Raw genomic sequence first — 23,085 nt, 5'->3', positions numbered from 1 at the left:
AAGTGAGGAATCCCCATCACTGAACGCCGCTAACCCGCGTCTCTAGATCACACAAGTAACTGCCAGCTCGTGACCTCAGGACGCCCCATGATGGAACTAGCAAAGTCAGGTGATCAGATTGCCTCTACGTGTTTCTCTCGGTCCGCGGCCGGGCTTTTTCAAGAGGAATTTCCAAGCTCAGCCTTGCGTCCACTCCAGCCACTGCAGCGCTTAAACCAGATCCAAATTCATAGGGTGGACTAAACCTAGTGTCTGTACCAATCACAGGATCCAGCGCAAACATATTATGGGACGGGTTTAACTACACCACTATAAAGTGAGGAGGTTTCCTTTCCCTCTTGAAAAAAGCCCGGCAGTGGACAGGGAGAAACGCGTAGAGGTACCTGACTTTGCTGGTTCTAGTATGGGGCGTCCTGAGGACACGAGCTGGCAGTTACTCGTGTGATCTAGAGATGCAGTTTAGCTGCGTTCAGTGACGAGTTGTTGCACACGCTGGTACTGTGTAAATTACAGGCTTGATTTTATGCACATTATAGTAAGTGTGTTTTTATATGCGCATTGGTCCATTGTTAAAGAACTCCACTTGATTCGAGTTTGCGCTCTGTTTTTTTCTTCTTATATCCATGTATTGCTGGGAGAAAAGCTTAGTATAAAGAGGGCAGCACTCGAATGAAGGACTGATTCAAAGAAGGTTCAAGGTCTCTGCTGTTTGTATGTTTGGATCTACCCATAATTACCTTCGATCTTCTATCTAGAGGTACTCTATATGCTATTGTGAATATAGCAGGGGAGGTCTAATCTCTTGGAACATTAATCCCAATGATTTTTTGAGACGATAATATATCTTTGCAATATTATCTGCTGCATTATTTATTCTGTTTTGTTTTATGTTGAACAATATCATTTTGGAATATATTACGGCTGATACTGCTTACTTATGCATTTTTAGGGTTGTAGCGATTGTAGCTCAAAATATTTAGTTTGAATTGGGCCAGTGGGAGGGGGGTTAGTTAGATGAGATCACCAGGTGGGACAAAGCCTCAGCTGTCATGGGACAGAAATTATTCTCCAGTGGGATGGGAGCTAGTTAGCCTAGATCACCAGACGGGACAAAGCCTCAGCTATCATGGGACAGAAATTATTCTCCAGTGGGAGGGGGGTTAGTTAGATGAGATCACCAGGCAGGACAAGGCCTCAGCTGTCATGTGACAGAAATTATTCTCCAGTGGGAGGGGGCTAGTTTGCTGAGATCATCAGGTGGGACAAAGCCTCAGCTGTCATGTGACAGAAATTATTCTCCAGTGGGAGGAGGGCTAGTTAGCTGAGATCACAAGGAGGGACAGAGCCTCAACTATTCTGTAAAAGACAAATTATACCCCAGCGGAGCAACTTTTTAGATGACATCACTGCCTCAGCTATGCAGTGTATCTATGGCTCCCACCTCCCTGTGACATCACCCAAATAGCAGCCCCCCCCCCAACTTGAGAATAATTTTCTTTCACAGCATAGCTGAGGCTCTGTTCTGCCTCCTGATGATGTCACTGCTGGAGTTAGTTACCCGCAAGCAGCATACTTCTTTTATTTAGAAGGCTGCATCAGTGCTGATTAAAAGTAAACTGTAGCACCCAGATCTACATGTCCCAGGTGTCAGGCCATACAAGTTCCACACCCCTGCAATAATATCTGGAAACTAATGTTTAATATATATCATTTTTGCTGGGGCCAGTGCCATTTAGGGGCTGATAAAAAATGAATTCCTGCACTAATCAAGCAATCACTGTACATGCTGCAGAATCAGACATAAATTACAGTTAAAACAGGCAAAATAAATAATACAAAGGTTCCTTGTCACTTTAAACCTTATTACCTTGAGGGGGGACAATACTTATAAGGAATCTTGGGCAACAACATTCTCACTGCTCCAAGAAAGATGAACATATAATTGCACCTACCATAATTTAGATTTCTTGGCTCATAGCCATAAGCACAGTTGTTAAAGGCTAGTTCTAATCTCCCAAATGGGTGGACATAAACATCACCCCTCACGTCTGGTCACTTTCCTTGATTTGAACACAACGCTAAAATACATAATTACGAGCATTAATTATTTAATTGGGGTTACTATTCAAATAAAAAGTAATAGAGAGAACTGATTGCTGAATATACAATTACACATTTTAAAGGGGCACTAAACCGAATTTTTTTCTTTAATGATTCAGATAGAGCATGCAATTTTTTTTTTTTAATATCTCTTCAGTTTAATTTTTAAACAAACATATTCAGAGAGCAGAAAAACAGAAAAAAATATATACAAAAAAGCGTTTACCTCACAGAAGACAGTACTACTTCATTATAAATACAAAACCGAGAATTGAAAAAAATTCAAAAATCATATTTACTCCCTTAAAAAGGAGAACTAAAACATTAAACCATGTCTCAGTTCATTTATTATACTATACAAAAGTTCACTTCTTAATGGTGCAATTCTGCCTTATTGTAATAAAAGGGGGGGGGGCAAGGGGAGAACGGGGGTGAGGAGCGGGGGAAAGGAGAGCGAGTCGGCTTACCAGAATCCTAATAAAACTATTTCTAAATGGAAAAATCAAATAATCAATTTCTCTAGGAGGTAGACTTTTTATAAAAGGGGACCATCTTTTGAAAAAGATATATATCTCGATCATTATTCATATCTGTGTCATATTGTTCTATTATACATTGTTTTTTTCAGATAATTTTTAATTTCCACGATATTGGGAATATCTCCTTTTTTTCCAGTGATGAAAAATTAAATTCCTAGTTATAAGAATAATCATATAAACATTTTTACAGTGTTGATTTTGGCTTCCCTCCCATAGGAAGATTATATGTTGTAGATATATCTATATTATATTCGGTGTACGGCATCTTCAAAACATTAATAATCCAATATTCTATTTTCTGCCACATTTGTCTGATTCTGGGACATCCCCATAGCATATAAACAAGATCAGCTGGAGGAAGAGAACATTTTGGACAAACCTTAAACTTAACGTTCCCCCATCTATATCCCTTTGCGGGGGTAAAATAAGTCCTGTAAAGTAATTTAACCTGGGACTCTCTCCAAGTTGAGGACAGTGTGGTTTGTGAAACTAATGAAATAGATCTTTGGATCTTTTCCTGATCAGTATTAATTTGGGGGTTTAAAAAGTTCTACTGTTGAGATAATTCAAGGTGATTAAGATCTCCTCTTTTTGATAGCAGTAGTTGATACCATAATGAGATAGAATATATGCCATTCCTAACTAAAGGGAGTTTTTTTCAAAAGTCCCTAGGACCAATTCCATCCATGTTCTGAAGCTAGGTTAAAGATGTAATGTCTGACTTGTAAGTAGGCAAATACGTCTTTATTAGGGAGATTAAATTCTGCACTCAATGTGTCAAAATATTTGACTGATTATATTCCTAAATCTACCAACTGAAATAAAACAGATTGGGAGCCTAGTTAAAATTCTGGGTTGCCTAAGATGGTTTGGAATTTAGGGATATGCAAATAAATTCCTATCATTGTAAGCAGCTTCCAAAATGCTTGTATTGGTGTAAATAGGGTTTTAATTTGTTTTATATCTTAGGGTATAGATTTGGATCTACAGTGAATCAAAACAATAGGAGAGAATGGGTAGGCTATGCTACGTTCAAGTGCATTGTTGGTAAAATAATCTGTGTCCAAGATCCAATCAGGTATTACCCTGGACAAAAACACTAAAGAACGGGTTATGCCATACCTCCGATTTTTTTTTTGGTAAGGAACGTTTATTGAGGGAGATTCTTGTTGTTGTTTTTTGTTGTTTTTTTTTGCCAAATAAAGCGGCGTAGTGAAACATTTAATTCTTATAGCTTTTGCTTTCAACATGGGGTATTTTTAAGAAAAATATAAAACTTTTGGCAGAAGAATCATTTTGAACAAAGCAATCCTTCCAATAGAAAGCGGGAAGTTCTGCCAGTTTTTCATATCTTCTTTAGTTTTATCCAGAACAGGGAGGATGTTGAGATTATACCAAGTTTCCAGTTAAAAGAAGATATAAATACCCATGTATTTAAAGGTCTTAGTTACTGTTTTAAAGGGAGTATCAGTAAGGGAATCTGTATTTTACCTCAGCCATAGAATCTCTGATTTAGAGGCATTAACTTTATAACCGGAAAAGGAGCCAAAGTGGTCAATAATTGAGAAAAGCTTTGGAATATTAATTTTAGAGTTAGATATATATAGCAAAATGTTGTCCGCGTAAAGTGCAATTTTTAGTTCTACTTGTCTTATCTTGATTCCATCTATATATTGCCTAATCATGATAGCCAAGGGCTCAATCACTATGTCAAATAGCAGTGGGGATAACGGGCACCCCTGTTGCTTTCCCCTATTAAGGGTTATCTCAGAAGATTCTAAATTATTAACGATCAGTTTCATACAGGGATTGTTATATAATCTGTTAATAAATTTGACAACATTTTCTTTGAAGCCAAATCTAGCGAAAGATGTTAATAAATGATCATGATGAACTGAATCGAAGGCTTTTTCCGCATTGATTGATATAATTGCTGCGTCAGGATAAACGGAGCCTTCCTTTAGAGATTGTTCCTCTAGAAAGTTAAAGTGACCAAAAGTTAAAGGGACAGTATACTGTAAAATTGTGTTTCCCTTAATGTGTTTTCAATTTCTTCTTTTACCAGCTGCAGAGTATACAATGTATGAAATTTGCTTTTTTTAAGGCTTATTTGTGTATATGAATTAGCTGATTTTGTGTTTTGAAGCCACAACCTAATAAAATGGGTTGAGCTTGTAGGTATAATCAGATCTCATTACTTTATCACATTGTGTAAATATACATGCTTCTTTATCTTATATCTGTCCATAAACCAATCACCAATACTTGGAGAGAACAATGGAAAATTAACATTTTATTACCTTATCTCTTCTATAACCCACTGGGAGTGTAATTTCTTCTACTGGCTGTGTAAAGACAGCTTGGCCTTGAGGCCAAAAACTTTCATGATGGGTGGGGATACCACAGGCTAAATCAACTATTTAAAATTCCAGTATCTGGGTAATGGAAATTCTTGTAAACAATTTAATACACTCCAGCAGGTAACGGAGATCATTGGGAACGCATTAAAGGGAAGACATATTTTGAGTAAACTGTCCCTTTAAAAATCTAATTTTGGCTGCCGAATTTTGTTTATGAAGGAAACCTCCTGGTCTTTGTGTATGTTGTAAGATAATGCAGGTTGTAATATAGAAGCTAAAATAAAGTTTAGTAGTTTATAGTCCATATTAAGGAGTGCTATGGGTCTATAGTATTCTTTCTTTAAGGGGATCTTTCCCAGATTTTAATATTAACATTGTAAAAGAAGCTGAAAAGTAAGGTGAAATGGGCCTATTTTTAGTATAATTATAGTTATAAAGATTCTCCAGATGGGGAACTATCAACTGTACAAGAATTTTATAGAATTCATTCGGCAACACATCTGGGCCAGGTGCTTTATTAAAAAGGTAAGTTATTAATCGCTTTGATGATTTCAACATCAGTAATAGGGTAATTGATCGTGTCAACTAAATCAGAAGGTAGGGATGGATTAGTGATTTTCCCCCAAAAGTCTTCTCTATGCAAGTGATTAGATTCTTTGAAAGAATCTCTTGCTATCTTTATATAAAAATTAGGAATGTATAGCTAAAGTGCCGGCACATTTTTGGTTGAGAACCTGGGTTATGCTTGTTTATTAGTTTGCTAAATGTAGCCACCAATAAGCAAGTGCTATCCAGGGTGGTGGACCTAAAATTGGATGGCAAGCTTTAAAGAGACACTAAATGCACATTTTTTTCTTTAATGATTCAGATAGAGCATACAATTTTAAGCGACTTTCTAATTTACTACTATTATCAATGTTTCTTCTTTCTCTTGCTATCTTTATTTAAAAAGCAGGAATGTGATGCATAGGAGCCGGCTCATTTTTGGTTGATTACCTTTGTTATGCTTGCTTATTGGTGGGTAAATGTCAGCCTCCAATAAGCAAGCTTTATCCATGGAGCTGAACCTAAAATGGGCTGGCTGCTAAGATTTACATTCATGATTTTCAAATAAAGATAGCAAGAGAACGGAGCAAAATTGATAATAGGAGTAAATTAGAAAGTTGCTTAAAATTGTATTCTCTATCTGAATCGTGAAAGAAAAAAAATGTGGGTTTAGTATCCATTTAACCAATAATAATTTTACTCAATAGAAATGTAGCTTAGTGGTAACACAAATGTATATACTGTATGTTTCAGATGCAATTTAATTTATTAAATATGACATCTATGTTTCTATATTGTACAAATTTAACGTGAAAACTGTAAATACATTTAGAATATGACAGAATATTTTAATAGCTAAAAAGTGAATCTTATATGCCAAATAATACCAGCAGAGATGCAAGATAGCATGCAGTCTTTTAAAAGATAGTTCACGTGTGTAACATGTTCACGTCTGCAAAAGGTTTCTTTCATATTTGTATGATGGCTGCAGACCCTCCACAATAAACACATTTTTAAACTATTGTTGAGAACACATGGCTTCATAAAGGGACACTAAATACATTTCATGCACCTCCCTCTAATCATGGGGGCTGCTATTATGGAACCTAGGTTTAACTGCAGGTATGTAAAGAAAGGTACTGCACATGTGCAACACATCAGCATGGAATGTAGTGAAAGCTAGATTTCAACATGGCGGCACTCATGACTAGAGGAAGGCAGGTAATAACCTCAGTACTAGGCTTATAAAATGTATTTAGTGTTTAATGTCCCTTTAAACTTGTAAACAATGAGAAGCGGTGATATGACAGAGACCTTCATTTATATTATGGCAGGGTTCCACAAATTTGATCAAAATCTAGGAGCCAGCATCTTGATGTATGTGTGTGTGTGTATATGTATGTGTGTATATGTATGTGTGTATATATATATATATATATATATATATATATATATATATATATATATATATATATATATATATATATATATATATATATATATATATATACTGTGTGTATGTATGTATGTATGTGTGTGTGTGTGTGTGTGTGTGTGTGTGTGTGTATGTGTGTATATATATATATATACTGTGTGTATGTATGTATGTGTGTGTGTGTGTGTGTGTGTGTGTATGTGTGTATATATATATATACTGTGTGTATGTATGTATGTATGTATGTGTGTGTGTGTGTGTGTATGTGTGTGTATATATATATATATATATACTGTGTGTATGTATGTATGTATGTATGTGTGTGTGTGTGTATGTGTGTATATATATATATATACTGTGTGTATGTATGTATGTATGTGTGTGTGTGTGTGTGTGTGTGTATATATATATATATACTGTGTGTATGTATGTATGTGTGTGTGTGTGTGTGTGTGTATGTGTGTATATATATATATATACTGTGTGTATGTATGTATGTATGTATGTGTGTGTGTGTGTGTGTGTGTGTATGTGTGTATATATATATATATATACTGTGTGTATGTATGTATGTATGTATGTATGTGTGTGTGTGTGTATGTGTGTATATATATATATATACTGTGTGTATGTATGTATGTATGTGTGTGTGTGTGTATGTGTGTATATATATATATATATACTGTGTGTATGTATGTATGTATGTATGTGTGTGTGTGTGTGTGTGTGTATGTGTGTATATATATATATATACTGTGTGTATGTATGTATGTATGTATGTGTGTGTGTGTGTATGTGTGTATATATATATATATACTGTGTGTATGTATGTATGTATGTATGTGTGTGTGTGTGTGTGTATGTGTGTATATATATATATATATATTGGACTGCAGTCACTGAATTTGTACAGCATCACGCAATACACATGAAATGAAAATAACTCCCTCCCCACCCCTTATAACCTCATTAGTAAAGAGACATTGCAGGAGGTTTTAGAAAGTGAGGGGGCTTGGCCAAAGTTAGATTTGTACTTCCCAGCAGCAAGGCCTAGAAAAGATCCAGACTCACAAGCCAAAATTTTTGTTGAGGCTGTTGGCAGCTGGCGGGTGTCTTGGGCATTCTAAACCAGGGCGCCAGGGTTTGGTGAGCCCTGTATTATGGGCTTTAATAAAGCTGAGATTTAAAAATTTTTCACAAAATGATCAACACCAGGACAAGGGGTAATAATCTTATGTTGAAGCGTAGTAGGTTTAAGAGTAATTTGGGGAAGCACTTCTTCACAGAAATAAATCTCTACATTAGTATACACCAATTTTCATATAACTGCATGTAATAGACACTACTATAAAGAATAAGATGCACAGATACTGATCTAAAAATCCAGCATAAAACCTTTTTAAAACTTACTTAGAAGATCCCAGTTTAGCTCCGTTAAAAAGGTAGCTGGAACACCCATTGCAAGTGGAAAATAGCAGACACCCCCACCCCCTTTCCTTGCATATGAAAAGACCTTTTACACAAACGGGAGCAAGCTGTAGTAGGTATACGTCAGTATTCTTCTAAAACTTTGTGGCTTGGTTAGGAGTCTGAAAATCAGAGCAATGTTATTTAAAAATAAGCAAAACTATACATTTAAAAAAACAAACAAAAAAAACCTGTATGGGCTATATAAATGGATCATCTAAAAAACATTTATGCAAAGAAAAATCTAATGTACAATGTACCTTTTAAATAAAACAAGCAACAAAATCTCTCACTTACCTGCACATTTTATTCAAGATTGCCACAGCTGTCTGCATGGTCTCTGTGCTCAGTGTGCTCAGAGTGAGTAAAATTCTTCAATATGAGATGCGCTTGTCCTATACTGTTCCTTGTAAAGACTCCATTCTAGGAACGAGAGAGGGATATTAAAGGGTCATGATACCCAATTTTTTTCTTTCATGATTTAGATACAGCATGTCATTTTAAACAACTTTCTAATTTACTTCTATTATCTAATTTGCTTCATTCTCTTGATATCACTTGCTGAAAAGCATATCTAGATATGCTCAGTAGCTGCTGATTGGTTGCTGCACATAAAGGCCTTGTGTGATTGGCTCACACATGTACATTGCTATTTCTTCAACAAAGGATATCTAAAGAATTGAGCAAATTAGATAATAGAAGTAAATTGGAAAGTTGTTTAAAATTGCATGCCCTATCTGAATCAAGAAAGTTTAATTTTGACTAGACTGTCCCTTTAATTATATATGACAATAATGTCACTGTCAGGCTTTTATAGACTCTCTTAGACCCCTGCTCTCTTTCATTATGAAAACCTGCACTACGTTTACTTGTTCGGACCCCTGCTGTCACGTGTTTACTGATAGCTACAGTAGGTGTTACGGAGCGGTTGTTAGTAGTTCCTGCAACAATAAAGCCCCCCTTGAGAATAATCGGTGCATTGCGCATGCGCAAGTTTGCGGGACCACGCAAATTCGACTAGATTCAATTTTGGGAGACTCAATGCATCAGGATGGTGTAGGGGTAGAAGGGCTCAGGCGGCCATCTCTAAACGTCCGAGGATAAAATAGTTGATTTACTTGCACATTTCTTACTGTTCCACTTTGGGATACTGTTTGATGTATTTAGCTTCAATAACCTTTTACATATATTTAGGAATATTTTTTAGGTTGACTGTCCCTTTTAAAGGGACATGAAACCTATATTTTTTATTTCAGGATTCATATAGAGCACATAATTTGAAACAACTTTCCAGTTAACTTCTATTATCCAATTGGCTTTATTCTCTATTGAAAAAGCAGTAACGCACTAATGGGAGCTAGCTGAACACATTGCGTGATATTATAAAAACTATCAAATGTAACACTGGTTAATGCAGCAACCATTTAAACTTTAGTGTTGAGTGATATTCCTGTATGTATTTATTATACCTTTTAAATAGTAAAAAGGACATATTGGTGTTGCTGTGGCAATTTACATCCCAATTTTACATCTCCAGCCCTAAGAGAACATATAGACATTTTATATAAAAGAGATACATAGCATGTACCCTGTTTATGTTCTAATCTATAGCAAATGATATATAGACATTGGAGAGAGAATAAAAAGAGGGAAAATGGAGAGTCAAGGAGAAAGAGATATACATCCCCCAACTGTCCCGATTTTAGGAGTCTGTCCCGGGAAGCTTGCCATCTGTCCCGCATTGCCCCATGCATTTTTAAAAAAAAACATTTTTTAAATTCTATTGTGCCCATACCCAGAAGCAGCTGCTTTTTCTCTCCCAGGGTTAGATACATTTGCCCAGAAGCTGCCAGCTTTTCTCTCCCAGGGTTAGATACATTTGCCCAGAAGCAGACGGCTTTTCTCTCCCAGGGTTTGATACAGTTTATATCTTCTGCCACGTTATTTACTGGGTGAGCTACATTTCTCCAGCAGCAGCTGGCTCTGTCCCTGGGTTAGTTACATTTGTCCCATTGTCACAGGCTCAGCCCCTTCCATGAGCTCTGGATCCAGCTCCCTGTGGAAAACGAATGGTGTGTGGAGGAGGAAGAAGGCTGTATACCCTCTGACCTCAGGTAATGGTGACCTCTAACCTCTGGTAATGATGATGTCTAAACCCTGGTGATAATACTAGCATGCCTTCAGTTTTATATGATGAGCAGTGCTAACACCAGGGTAATGAACAGTAGCAGCCTCAGACTGTCAGCTAATGTGCCTGCCAACCCCAGGACCCCATACAATGAATTCTGCCAATACAGATACCCATGAAATGCATAGTGCCAGCCCTAGAACCTCATATAATGATTATGCCAATACAGATACCCATGAAATGCTAAGTGCCAACCCCAGGACCCCATACAATGAATTCTGCCAATACAGATACCCATGAAATGCATAGTTCCAGCCCTAGAATCTCATATAATGATTATGCCAATACAGATACCCAGGAAATACATAGTGCTAACACCAGGGTAACAAACAGTGGCAGCCTTAGACTGACAGCTAATGTGCCTGCCAACCCCAGAACCCCATACAATGAATTACAGATACCCATATATGATGTAGTGTGTGTATCTGTATGTGTGTGTGTGTGTACCTGCATGTATAATTGTATGTTATGTAGTGTGTGTGTGTACCTGCATGTATAATTGTATGTTATGTAGTGTGTGTGTATCTGCATGTATAATTGTATGCTATGTAGTGTGTGTGTATCTGCATGTATAATTGTATGCTATGTAGTGTGTATGTATCTGCATGTATAATTGTATGCTATGTAGTGTGTGTGTCTGCATGTATAATTGTATGCTATGTAGTGTGTGTGTAAATGCATGTATAATTGTATGCTATGTAGTGTGTGTGTGTAAATGCATGTGTAAGTATGTGCTATGTAGTGTGTGTGTATCTGCATGTATAATTGTATGCTAGGTAGTGTGTGTGTCTGCATGTATAACTGTATGCTATGTAGTGTGTATGTATCTGCATGTATAATTATATGCTATGTAGTGTGTGTGTATCTGCATGTATAATTGTATGCTATGTAGTGTGTGTGTGTATCTGCATGTGTAAGTGTGTGCTATGTAGTGTGTGTGTCTGCATGTATAATTGTATGCTTTGTATTGTGTGTGTATCTGCATGTATAATTGTATGCTATGTAGTGTGTGTGTGTATCTGCATGTATAATTGTATGCTATGTAGTGTGTGTGTCTGCATGTATAATTGTATGCTTTGTATTGTGTGTGTATCTGCATGTATAATTGTATGCTATGTAGTGTGTGTGTAAATGCATGTGTAAGTATGTGCTATGTAGTGTGTGTGTATCTGCATGTATAATTGTATGCTATGTAGTGTGTGTGTGTATCTGCATGTGTAAGTGTGTGCTATGTAGTGTGTGTGTCTGCATGTATAATTGTATGCTTTGTATTGTGTGTGTATCTGCATGTATAATTGTATGCTATGTAGTGTGTGTGTGTATCTGCATGTATAATTGTATGCTATGTAGTGTGTGTGTCTGCATGTATAATTGTATGCTTTGTATTGTGTGTGTATCTGCATGTATAATTGTATGCTATGTAGTGTGTGTGTGTACCTGCATGTACAATTGTAGGCTATGTAGTGTGTGTGTATCTGCATGTATAATTGTATGCTATGTAGTGTGTATGTATCTGCATGTATAATTGTATGCTATGTAGTGTGTATGTATCTGCATGTATAATTGTATGCTATGTAGTGTGTGTGTCTGCATGTATAATTGTATGCTATGTAGTGTGTGTGTAAATGCATGTATAATTGTATGCTATGTAGTGTGTGTGTGTAAATGCATGTGTAAGTATGTGCTATGTAGTGTGTGTGTATCTGCATGTATAATTGTATGCTAGGTAGTGTGTGTGTCTGCATGTATAATTGTATGCTATGTAGTGTGTATGTATCTGCATGTATAATTATATGCTATGTAGTGTGTGTGTATCTGCATGTATAATTGTATGCTATGTAGTGTGTTTGTGTCTGCATGTATAATTGTATGCTATGTAGTGTGTGTGTAAATGCATGTGTAAGTATGTGCTATGTAGTGTGTGTGTATCTGCATGTATAATTGTATGCTATGTAGTGTGTGTGTATCTGCATGTGTAAGTGTGTGCTATGTAGTGTGTGTGTCTGCATGTATAATTGTATGCTATGTAGTGTGTGTGTGTATCTGCATGTATAATTGTATGCTATGTAGTGTGTGTGTCTGCATGTATAATTGTATGCTATGTAGTGTGTGTGTATCTGCATGTGTAAGTGTGTGCTATGTAGTGTGTGTGTATCTGCATGTGTAAGTGTGTGCTATGTAGTGTGTGTGTATCTGCATGTTTATGTGTGTGCTATGTAGTGTGTGTGTCTGCATGTATAATTGTATGCTTTGTAGTGTGTGTGTATCTGCATGTATAATTGTATCCTATGTAGTGTGTGTGTATCTGCATGTATAATTGTATGCTATGTAGTGGTGTGTGTATCTGCATGTATAATTGTATGCTTTGTAGTGTGTGTGTATCTGCATGTATAATTGTATGCTATGTAGTGTGTGTATCTGCATGTATAATTGTATGCTATGTACAACAACCTCCCCCAAAACAATTGTTGACACAACCACATCGTTACACACTGAGAGAACAACAACACAGAATGAATACACAATGAAACCAAGTAATGTGATTAATGTATCCACATATACCCTTAATAAAATGGAAATGCAAGTACTTGAATATGGTTTGGGTTTCTGTCCTGACAGAAGGTTTGACATCTTTCAAACCATCATAGATGTCAATCGTTTTGTCAGGAAATTAACCCTTAAAAAACATTTTTCTTCGAAAATTAATCCGGACCAATCGATCAGAGAAAATACTTCTTCTGATGTTGGGTATCCGGATTTAGGGTTCACTGAAGCTTGTAGTATGGTGGCCTTGGAAAGTCTAGCAGTAGAATCAGATACTAATTCAGAATCTACTAATGGTCAATTACCTAAGTTGAAGCCAAGTACAGATTTTTACCCAATACACAATAGGGGAAAAGCTCTGGAAACATTTCACAAAAGAGTCATTGAAGATTTACATCTTCTTAATAAAAACAATACCAAGCCATCACACAACCTCTCTAAACGGGAAAATGAGGCTATTGCCTCACTTAAAAATAATGAATTGATCGTGATACGACAATCCGATAAGGGAGGTAGTGTGGTGGTCATGGATCGCACACAGTACGTTGGTGAAGCTTTACGTCAATTAAGTGACACCAATGTTTATCCGGCTTTGAAAAGAAATCCAAGTAGTGAGTTTCAATATGAACTGGGGCAGATCCTGGACGACGGAGTAGCCATGGGCATCTTGGATAAGCAAACAGCAGATGCCCTGTATGTTAAACATCCGCTAACTCCGGTCTTCCATCATCTGCCTAAGGTCCATAAAAGCTTAAATGACATTAAGGGCCGACCAATTGTATCAGGTATTGGCTCACTATTGGAGCCCCTTTGTGACTGGTTAGACAAAATTTTACAACCTTTTGTACTTGCACTACCCAGTTACATTAGGGATACTACGCATGTCTTGAGGATTCTGGATGACATTGAATGGAGACAGGAGTACAGTTGGCTCACCATCGATGTGACCTCGCTGTACTCCAGTATTCCCCACGATATGGGTTTGGAGGCTATTTCATTTTTTCTTAATAAAGATTCCAGCATTTGTGAAACAACGATTGAGTATTTGATGAGAGTAACACAATTTCTTTTGGAACACAACTATTTCTTCTTTGAGGGGGTGTTCTATCTGCAGCAACAGGGCACAGCGATGGGGGCAAAATTTGCCCCCTCTTTTGCTAACTTATTCATGGGCTGGCTCGAACGCATGTTTCTGTATGATGAGAGAAACCCCTTCAGGGAAGAAATACTTGTCTATAAACGCTTCATTGATGACCTCATTTTTATTTGGTCATCAACAGAAGCTAGAGCTTCTGAATTTGTCGTGTATCTAAATGCCAGTGATAATGGACTGAACTTTACATTTGAGTGGCAAAAAAATAAGGTGAACTTCTTGGATATCACCTTAAGTGGTGCCAATGTAGGTAACAAAATTCAATCCACACTTTATAGGAAGCCAATCTCTGGCAATACTATCCTGCACAATAAAAGCGCTCATCCTTCACACGTGTTCAAAGGGATTGCCAAAGGTCAGTTCCTTAGAGCACGTAGGATTTGTAGCAGAGACCAAGATTATGAAACAGAAAGTACAAACATTAAGGATAGACTCAAATCGCGAGGTTATCCACTTAGAATGCTTAACCATCTAGCTAAAAAAACTCTGGAAGATGGTAGACCTCCCTTAAGTAACCAGTCTCGAATCAATACCGAAGATAAGGATTTATCTTTTATCACAAAATATTCTTCTGATTATACTTCAGTTTGTGATATAGTAAAAAAATATTTCCCTATTTTGTTGGGGGATATTGGTTTGAAAGATACTGTGGAAAAAGGGTTTAGGTGTGTATACTCTCGAAATCTCACCTTGGGTAACATTCTTGCCCCCAGCCAGTTACCAAGCTTGAAGAGAAACACAGGGTCTTGGTTACTAGTAAATGGCACATACAAGTGTGGTAACCATAGATGTAAAGCCTGTGATTTTCTGACTGAGGGTCGAGAATTCTACTCTTGTGTTTCACGCGAATCATTTCTTACTAAAGGTTGTGTCAAGTGCTCAACTAGTTATGTCATATACTTAAAGTGATGGTAAACTCGGATGATGTTGAATATAATATTAAGATCCCTCAATATAGCATTAAGAAAACCGCATATAAAATTAAATAATTTCATACTTACTTTCATTATATTTATATGGTTTTCTAAATGTGTATTATTGTGTCTAAGCTCCGCCCAGCTAACTTCTATAGCAAAATCAAAGTGACGTGTATTGCGGTCCCACCCGCTAAATACGTTGTAGCCTCTGCTCGATCCCGACACGGCTCCTAAATAGCGCAAGCGCAGTTTGTTACATGACGTATAGCAAGTAAACATTTAGTCATGACATCCAATGTTTACTTGCTATACGTAAAAAAAAAAGATAACAGCGAGTCTGAGAGCTATCGTTATGCCATATAAAGACATCTGAGCTATCGTTATGCCATACAAAGACATATTTTGAAAATATTACATTTGGAAAGTGTGAATGAGCGCATGCGTTACCAACACATGAACGCGCAAATTCGCCAGCCGATTAAAAGGCTCCTGATTGGATTGGCAAACTGCGTGAATAATGCTATATTGCGCATGCGTAAAGCTGGTTGCATTGCAGTAAGCCTGGCGGGCGACAGGCTTACTGATTTGTCTAAAAATATAAACAATCAATATGACGTCACAGTGGGCTGGAATTGAAACGGATCAGAAGGACTTATAATAAAAAGAATTGTAAGTTATTTTTAATATATTGTATTATATTAAATTAAGTGTATATAATTAATGTGATCCAACAAGACTATTCCTGTAAACGAATAATATGGAGTTTACCATCCCTTTAATTGAATGTACAGAGCACTCAAAACAGTATGTTGGCATGACTAGTCGGGATGTTAGAACCCGTATACGTGAGCATTTGGGCTACATTAAATACGACAAACCTTGTTCAGCACTATCAAGGCATTTTCTGGAAGTACATCAAAAAGATGTTACTTCCTTTAAATGGAGAGCAATTGAGGCAATAACACTACCCACCAGAGGTGGGGATAAAGATCAACTCTTAGCACGTCAAGAAGTCTATTGGATTATGAAATTAAAAACACAAATCCCCCATGGTTTTAACTCAGAATATGATATTATTAACCATTGGAAATAAATATATATTATTATTTATTATTCTTTAGATGTATTTGTGTTAAGCATGGAGACTTGATAATTAGCATCTTTTTTGATTTGTGGATATACATATATGCAATTTTATCACAAGGAGTACTGAGGTTTTTGAGCATTATTCACATTGGTCAGCTATCCTTGTGTGTTCCACAAACATTGATGCTTCTATTATCATCATCATTTTGTCATGTCTTTTTCATGTCTCTATGCTTTTTATATATTTTTATATATATATTTATTTATATATATATTTATATATTCATTCCTAGACAACTGTATGCCAGGTTGAATTTTGAATTTTGAATATTGTTTGGATAATTCAGTGAATTTTGAAATTATAAGGTCTAAATAATAATGCCGTTGTATATGTTTATGAGTTCATTTCACTTTATCTTATCTATTATTATAATATTGCTTTGTAATAAATGTATTTATCATTATTTTTATTTAACTGATGCCCCTTTGAATCTAGTCTTCTAATTCTGTACCTGTAACTTTGGAGTGGTATGAGTTAAACTTATTGGAAGGAGTGTTTAGCACCGGCCAATAGTTACTGAGAACATGCTTTTTAAACTTATGATGCATTTGTTCTAACAGGTTTATGAATATGGCTCCTGCCGAAACGCGTAAAACCTGTTAGCCTTTTATTCTAACATGTGTTTTAATGGATGTCACCAATAAAGTAAATTTTATTCATTCTACCTACGAATTATGAACTATTCTTTTTCCTATGTATAACCTGTTATTGTCAAAATCAGGGGTAATACATCTTGAGAATATTAAAACCTATGTAAATAAATTATTTCCCCAGATACAGATACAAGATGTTAAAAATGTCTTTCTAATATGGAAGCTGCCACAACAGTTTGCAGTTGGAGGGAATCACAATGTAAACTATTGAATAACTATTATTTAACACCTGATAGAATAAACAAATGGGCAAAAATAGAACTAAGGTTACAAATGTTATAAATGCAGAGTTGAAAAAGCTGATATTATGCATTGTTTGTGGCATTGTCCAAAAATACGACAATTCTGGGGGAAAGTCAATTTTTGCTCAACAGATTTTTACAGGTCAGAATATTTCTTACAGCAGCCAATGTTCTACTGCTTTGTGATGATGTTGAACTTAAAGAAGATAAATTACTCATAAACCTGGCTATTATGGTAGCCCGTAATATAATACTTAGAAGGTGGAAATCTATTAAATCCCCAAGTTTAAAATAATTTTTAAATAATATAAATACACAGATGACAATTGAGCTATTTAATATTAAGACATGTACTGAAAGCAGACTTATAGCCTTTTTTTCTAAATGGTTAAATATAATCAGGGAATGGCCATTAACGGCACAAGTTCAATTTATCTCACCTTTACAAAATTCCCCCAAGTTCATTTTACTTATGCTAAAAAATATTTTGCCGCAACAATGGGGTTGGGCGAGATTGTAGTGATAGTAAGAAGGATTTAGAGGTATTCTGAGTGGGGTTTGAGGGGTGAGGGGACTGAGAGAAATGTCACTGGGGGGGGAGGTTTTGTCCTTTTTTTTTTTTTTTTTTTCCCCCCTCTCCCCCGGTAATGAAAATAATTTCAGTTCTGTTTATCGTCTTGAGTCATATAGATTATTGATGTATGTTATCAGAATACAAAATAATAATTGATCAAGTCTACACTGTATTGAAGAATGATAAAATATCAGAAGCAGAAGATGTACTTGGATTTTCATGTATAACTGACTCTTGCAGGGCTGTGTCCCTGGACAAGAAAAGGGTGAATATTTTTTGTTTTTTGTTTGTTTTATATGTCATTTTTGTTCTTGTAACAATGTGCATATAGTAAAAAAATAAATAAAAAATAACAACATTTTTTTGTATGCTATGTAGTGTGTGTGTATCTGCATGTGTAAGTGTGTTCTATGTAGTGTGTGTGTATCTGCATGTGTAAGTGTGTGCTATGTAGTGTGTGTCTGCATGTATATTTGTATGCTATGTAGTGTGTGTCTGCATGTATAAATGTATGCTATGTAGTGTGTGTATCTGCATGTGTGTTTGCTATGTAGTGTGTGTGTGTGTATCTGCATGTATAAGTGTATGCTATGTAGTGTATGTATCTGCATGTATAACTGTATGCTATGTAGTGTGTGTATCTGCATGTGTAAGTGTATGCTATGTAGTGTGTGTATCTGCATGTGTAAGTGTATGCTATGTAGTGTGTGTATCTGCATTTGTAAGTGTGTGCTATGTAGTGTGTGTGTCTGCATGTATAATTGTATGCTATGTAGTGGGTGTGTCTGCATGTATAATTGTATGCTATGTAGTGTGTGTATCTGCATGTATAATTGTATGCTATGTAGTGTGTGTTTCTGCGTGTATAACTGTAAGCTATCCAGTGTGATAAGAGGCCATTCACCCCACTAACAGATTACTATAACTCCATTACTACTATCCTAATATTGGGGTACATCCTCTGAATTATTTACAACATGTTCATATATAAACTGCCTAGAGGACATACTGTATTGTTGGGACAAAATAATATTTCTCTTGTTAAGTGTATCCAGTCCACGGATCATCCATTACTTATGGGATATTCTCCTTCCCAACAGGAAGTTGTAAGAGGATCACCCACAGCAGAGCTGCTACATAGCTCCTCCCCTCACTGCCATACCCAGTCATTCTCTTGCAACTCTCAACTAAGATGGAGGTCGTAAGAGGACTGTGGTGTTTTATACTGAGTTTATTTCTTCAATCAAAAGTTTGTTATTTTTAAATGGTACCGGAGTGTACTGTTTATCTCAGGCAGTATTTGGAAGAAGAATCTGCCTGCGTTTTCTATGATCTTAGCAGAAGTAACTAAGATCCTTTACTGTTCTCACATATTCTGAGGAGTGAGGTAACTTCAGAGGGGGAATAGCGTGCAGGTTTTCCTGCAATAAGGTATGTGCAGTTAAAATATTTTTCTAGGGATGGAATTTGCTAGAAAATGCTGCTGATACCGAAGTAATGTAAGTAAAGCCTTAAATGCAGTGATAGCGACTGGTATCAGGCTTATTAATAGAGATACATACTCTTATAAAAGTGTATTTTAAAACGTTTGCTGGCATGTTTAATCGTTTTTTATATATGTTTGGTGATAAAACTTATTTTTCACTGTTATTTCAAATTTGGACAAAAATTGTGTTTCTTAAAGGCGCAGTAACGTTTTAAGTGTTTTCCAAGCTTGCTAGTCTGTTTAAACATGTCTGATACAGAGGAACCTACTTGTTCATTATGTTTGAAAGCCATGGTGGAGCCCCATAGGAGAATGTGTACTAAATGTATTGATTTCACCTTAAACAGTAAAGATCAGTCTTTATCTATAAAAGAATTATCACCAGAGGGTTCTGTCGAGGGGGAAGTTATGCCGACTAACTCTCCCCACGTGTCAGACCCTTCGCCTCCCGCTCAGGGGACGCACGCTAATATGGCGCCAATTATATCAGGGACGCCCATAGCGATTACCTTGCAGGACATGGCTGCAATCATGAATAATACCCTGTCAGAGGTATTATCTAGATTGCCTGAATTAAGAGGCAAGCGCGATAGCTCTGGGGTTAGGAGAGATACAGAGCGCGCAAATGCTCTAAGAGCCATGTCTGATACTGCGTCACAGTATGCAGAACATGAGGACGGAGAGCTTCATTCTGTGGGTGACATCTCTGACTCGGGAAAACCTGATTCAGAGATTTCTAATTTTAAATTTAAGCTTGAGAACCTCCGTGTATTGCTTGGGGAGGTATTAGCTGCTCTGAATGACTGTAACACAGTTGCAATTCCAGAGAAATTATGTAGGCTGGATAGATACTATGCGGTGCCGGTGTGTACTGACGTTTTTCCTATACCTAAAAGGCTTACAGAAATTATTAGCAAGGAGTGGGATAGACCCGGTGTGCCCTTTTCCCCACCTCCTATATTTAGAAAAATGTTTCCAATAGACGCCACTACACGGGACTTATGGCAGACGGTCCCTAAGGTGGAGGGAGCAGTTTCTACTTTAGCAAAGCGTACCACTATCCCGGTTGAGGACAGTTGTGCTTTTTCAGATCCAATGGATAAAAAATTAGAGGGTTACCTTAAGTAAATGTTTATTCAACAAGGTTTTTATTTTGCAGCCCCTTGCATGCATTGCGCCTGTCACTGCTGCGGCGGCATTCTGGTTTGAGGCCCTGGAAAAGGCCATCCATACAGCTCCATTGGAGGAAATTATTGACAAGCTTAGAATGCTTAAGCTAGCTAACTCATTTGTTTCTGATGCCATTGTTCATTTGACTAAACTAACGGCTAAGAATTCCGGATTCGCCATCCAGGCGCGTAGGGCGCTATGGCTTAAATCCTGGTCAGCTGACGTGACTTCAAAGTCTAAGTTACTCAACATTCCTTTCAAGGGGCAGGCCTTATTCGGGCCTGGCTTGAAGGAAATTATTGCTGACATTACTGGAGGCAAGGGTCATACCCTTCCTCAGGACAGGGCCAAATCAAAGGCCAAACAGTCTAATTTTCGTGCCTTTCGAAATTTCAAAGCAGGAGCGGAATCAACTTCCTCTGCTTCAAAACAAGAGGGAACTGTTGCTCATTCCAGACAGGCCTGGAAACCTAACCAGTCCTGGAACAAGGGCAAGCAGGCCAGAAAACCTGCTGCTTCCCCCAAGACAGCATGAAGGAACGGCCCCCTATCCGGAAACAGATCTAGTGGGGGGCAGACTTTCTCTCTTCGCCCAGGCGTGGGCAAGAGATGTTCAGGATCCCTGGGCGTTGGAGATCATATCTCAGGGATATCTTCTGGACTTCAAAGCTTCTCCTCCACAAGGGAGATTTCATCTTTCAAGGTTATCAGCAAACCAGATAAAGAAAGAGGCATTCCTAAGCTGTGTGCAAGACCTCCTAGTAATGGGAGTGATCCATCCAGTTCCGCGGACGGAACAGGGACAGGGTTTTTATTCAAATCTGTTTGTGGTTCCCAAGAAAGAGAGAACCTTCAGACCAATCTTGGATCTAAAGATCTTAAACAAATTCCTCAGAGTTCCATCATTCAAAATGGAAACTATTCGGACCATCCTACCCATGATCCAAGAGGGTCAGTACATGACCACAGTGGACTTAAAGGATGCCTACCTTCACATACCGATTCACAAAGATAATCATTGGTTCCTAAGGTTTGCCTTTCTAGACAGGCATTACCAATTTGTAGCTCTTCCCTTCGGGTTGGCCACAGCCCCGAGAATCTTTACAAAGGTTCTGGGCTCACTTCTGGCGGTTCTAAGACCGCGAGGCATAGCGGTGGCTCCGTATCTAGACGACATCCTGATACAGGCTTCAAGCTTTCAAATTGCCAAGTCTCATACAGAGATAGTTCTGGCATTTCTGAGGTCGCATGGGTGGAAAGTGAACGTGGAAAAGAGTTCTCTATCCCCACTCACAAGAGTCACCTTCCTAGGGACTCTTATAGATTCTGTAGAGATGAAAATTTACCTGACGGAGTCCAGGTTATCAAAACTTCTAAATGCTTGCCGTGTCCTTCATTCCATTCCACGTCCGTCAGTGGCTCAGTGCATGGAAGTAATCGGCTTAATGGTAGCGGCAATGGACATAGTGCCATTTGCGCGCCTGCATCTCAGACAGTGGAATGGGGATTACTCAGATTTGTCCCCTCTACTAAATCTGGATCAAGAGACCAGAGATTCTCTTCTCTGGTGGTTATCTCGGGTCCATCTGTCCAAGGGTATGACCTTTCGCAGGCCAGATTGGACGATTGTAACAACAGATGCCAGCCTTCTAGGTTGGGGCGCAGTCTGGAACTCCCTGAAGGCTCAGGGATCGTGGACTCAGGAGGAGAAACTCCTCCCAATAAATATTCTGGAGTTAAGAGCAATATTCATTGCTCTTCTAGCTTGGCCTCACTTAGCAACCCTGAGGTTCATCAGATTTCAGTCGGACAACATCACGACTGTTGCTTACGTCAACCATCAAGGGGGAACCAGGAGTTCCCTAGCGATGTTAGAAGTCTCAAAGATCTTGCCATCTGTCAGCGATCCACATCCCAGGCGTAGAGAACTGGGAGGCGGATTTTCTAAGTCGTCAGGCTTTTCATCCGGGGGAGTGGGAACTCCATCCGGAGGTGTTTGCTCAACTGATCCATCGTTGGGGCAAACCAGAACTGGATCTCATGGCGTCTCGCCAGAACGCCAAGCTTCCTTGTTACGGATCCAGGTCCAGGGACCCGGGGGCGACGCTGATAGATGCTCTAGCAGCTCCTTGGTTCTTCAACCTGGCTTATGTGTTTCCACCGTTTCCTCTGCTCCCTCGACAGATTGCCAAAATCAAGCAGGAGAGAGCATCGGTGATTCTGATAGCGCCTGCGTGGCCACGCAGGACCTGGTATGCAGACCTAGTGGACATGTCATCCTTTCCACCATGGACTCTGCCTCTGAGGCAGGACCTTCTAATACAAGGTCCTTTCAATCATCCAAATCTAATTTCTCTGAGACTGACTGCATGGAGATTGAACACTTGATTCTATCAAAGCTTGGCTTCTCAGAGTCAGTCATTGATACCTTAATACAGGCACGAAAGCCTGTCACCAGGAAAATCTACCATAAGATATGGCGTAAATATCTTTATTGGTGTGAATCCAAGAATTACTCATGGAGTAAGGTTAGGATTCCTAGGATATTGTCCTTTCTCCAAGAG

At 37.8% G+C, this 23,085-nt stretch overlaps 1 protein-coding gene and 1 long non-coding RNA gene across 3 annotated transcripts in view; one reads left to right on the top strand and one right to left on the bottom strand.

Moving 5' to 3' along the window:
• LOC128666997 (uncharacterized) overlaps window positions 1-8,867 on the bottom strand; it is a 52,820-nt gene extending 43,953 nt beyond the window's left edge. Inside the window, exon 1 of the long non-coding RNA XR_008403285.1 lies at window positions 8,745-8,867. This is a non-coding gene — a long non-coding RNA (uncharacterized LOC128666997). The remainder of the gene's footprint in view (window positions 1-8,744) is intronic.
• The window catches only part of LOC128666990 (zinc finger protein 260), a 116,355-nt gene that overhangs the window by 9,932 nt on the left and 83,338 nt on the right, over window positions 1-23,085 (top strand). The window contains exon 1 of one of the 2 annotated variants that reach the window (XM_053721838.1): window positions 10,373-10,561. The exons of the other annotated variant lie outside the window; for it this stretch is intronic. The gene's annotated coding sequence lies outside the window, so the exon portion shown is untranslated. Of the gene's footprint in view, window positions 1-10,372; window positions 10,562-23,085 lie in introns of those variants that run through there. 2 annotated transcript variants of the gene reach the window in all.

Source organism: Bombina bombina, chromosome 7, assembly GCF_027579735.1.
Source record: "Bombina bombina isolate aBomBom1 chromosome 7, aBomBom1.pri, whole genome shotgun sequence".
In the NCBI taxonomy this organism is placed as follows: domain Eukaryota; kingdom Metazoa; phylum Chordata; class Amphibia; order Anura; family Bombinatoridae; genus Bombina; species Bombina bombina.
Note: the sequence above shows the minus strand (reverse complement) of the source record. Positions and strands in the feature narration are given on the sequence as shown.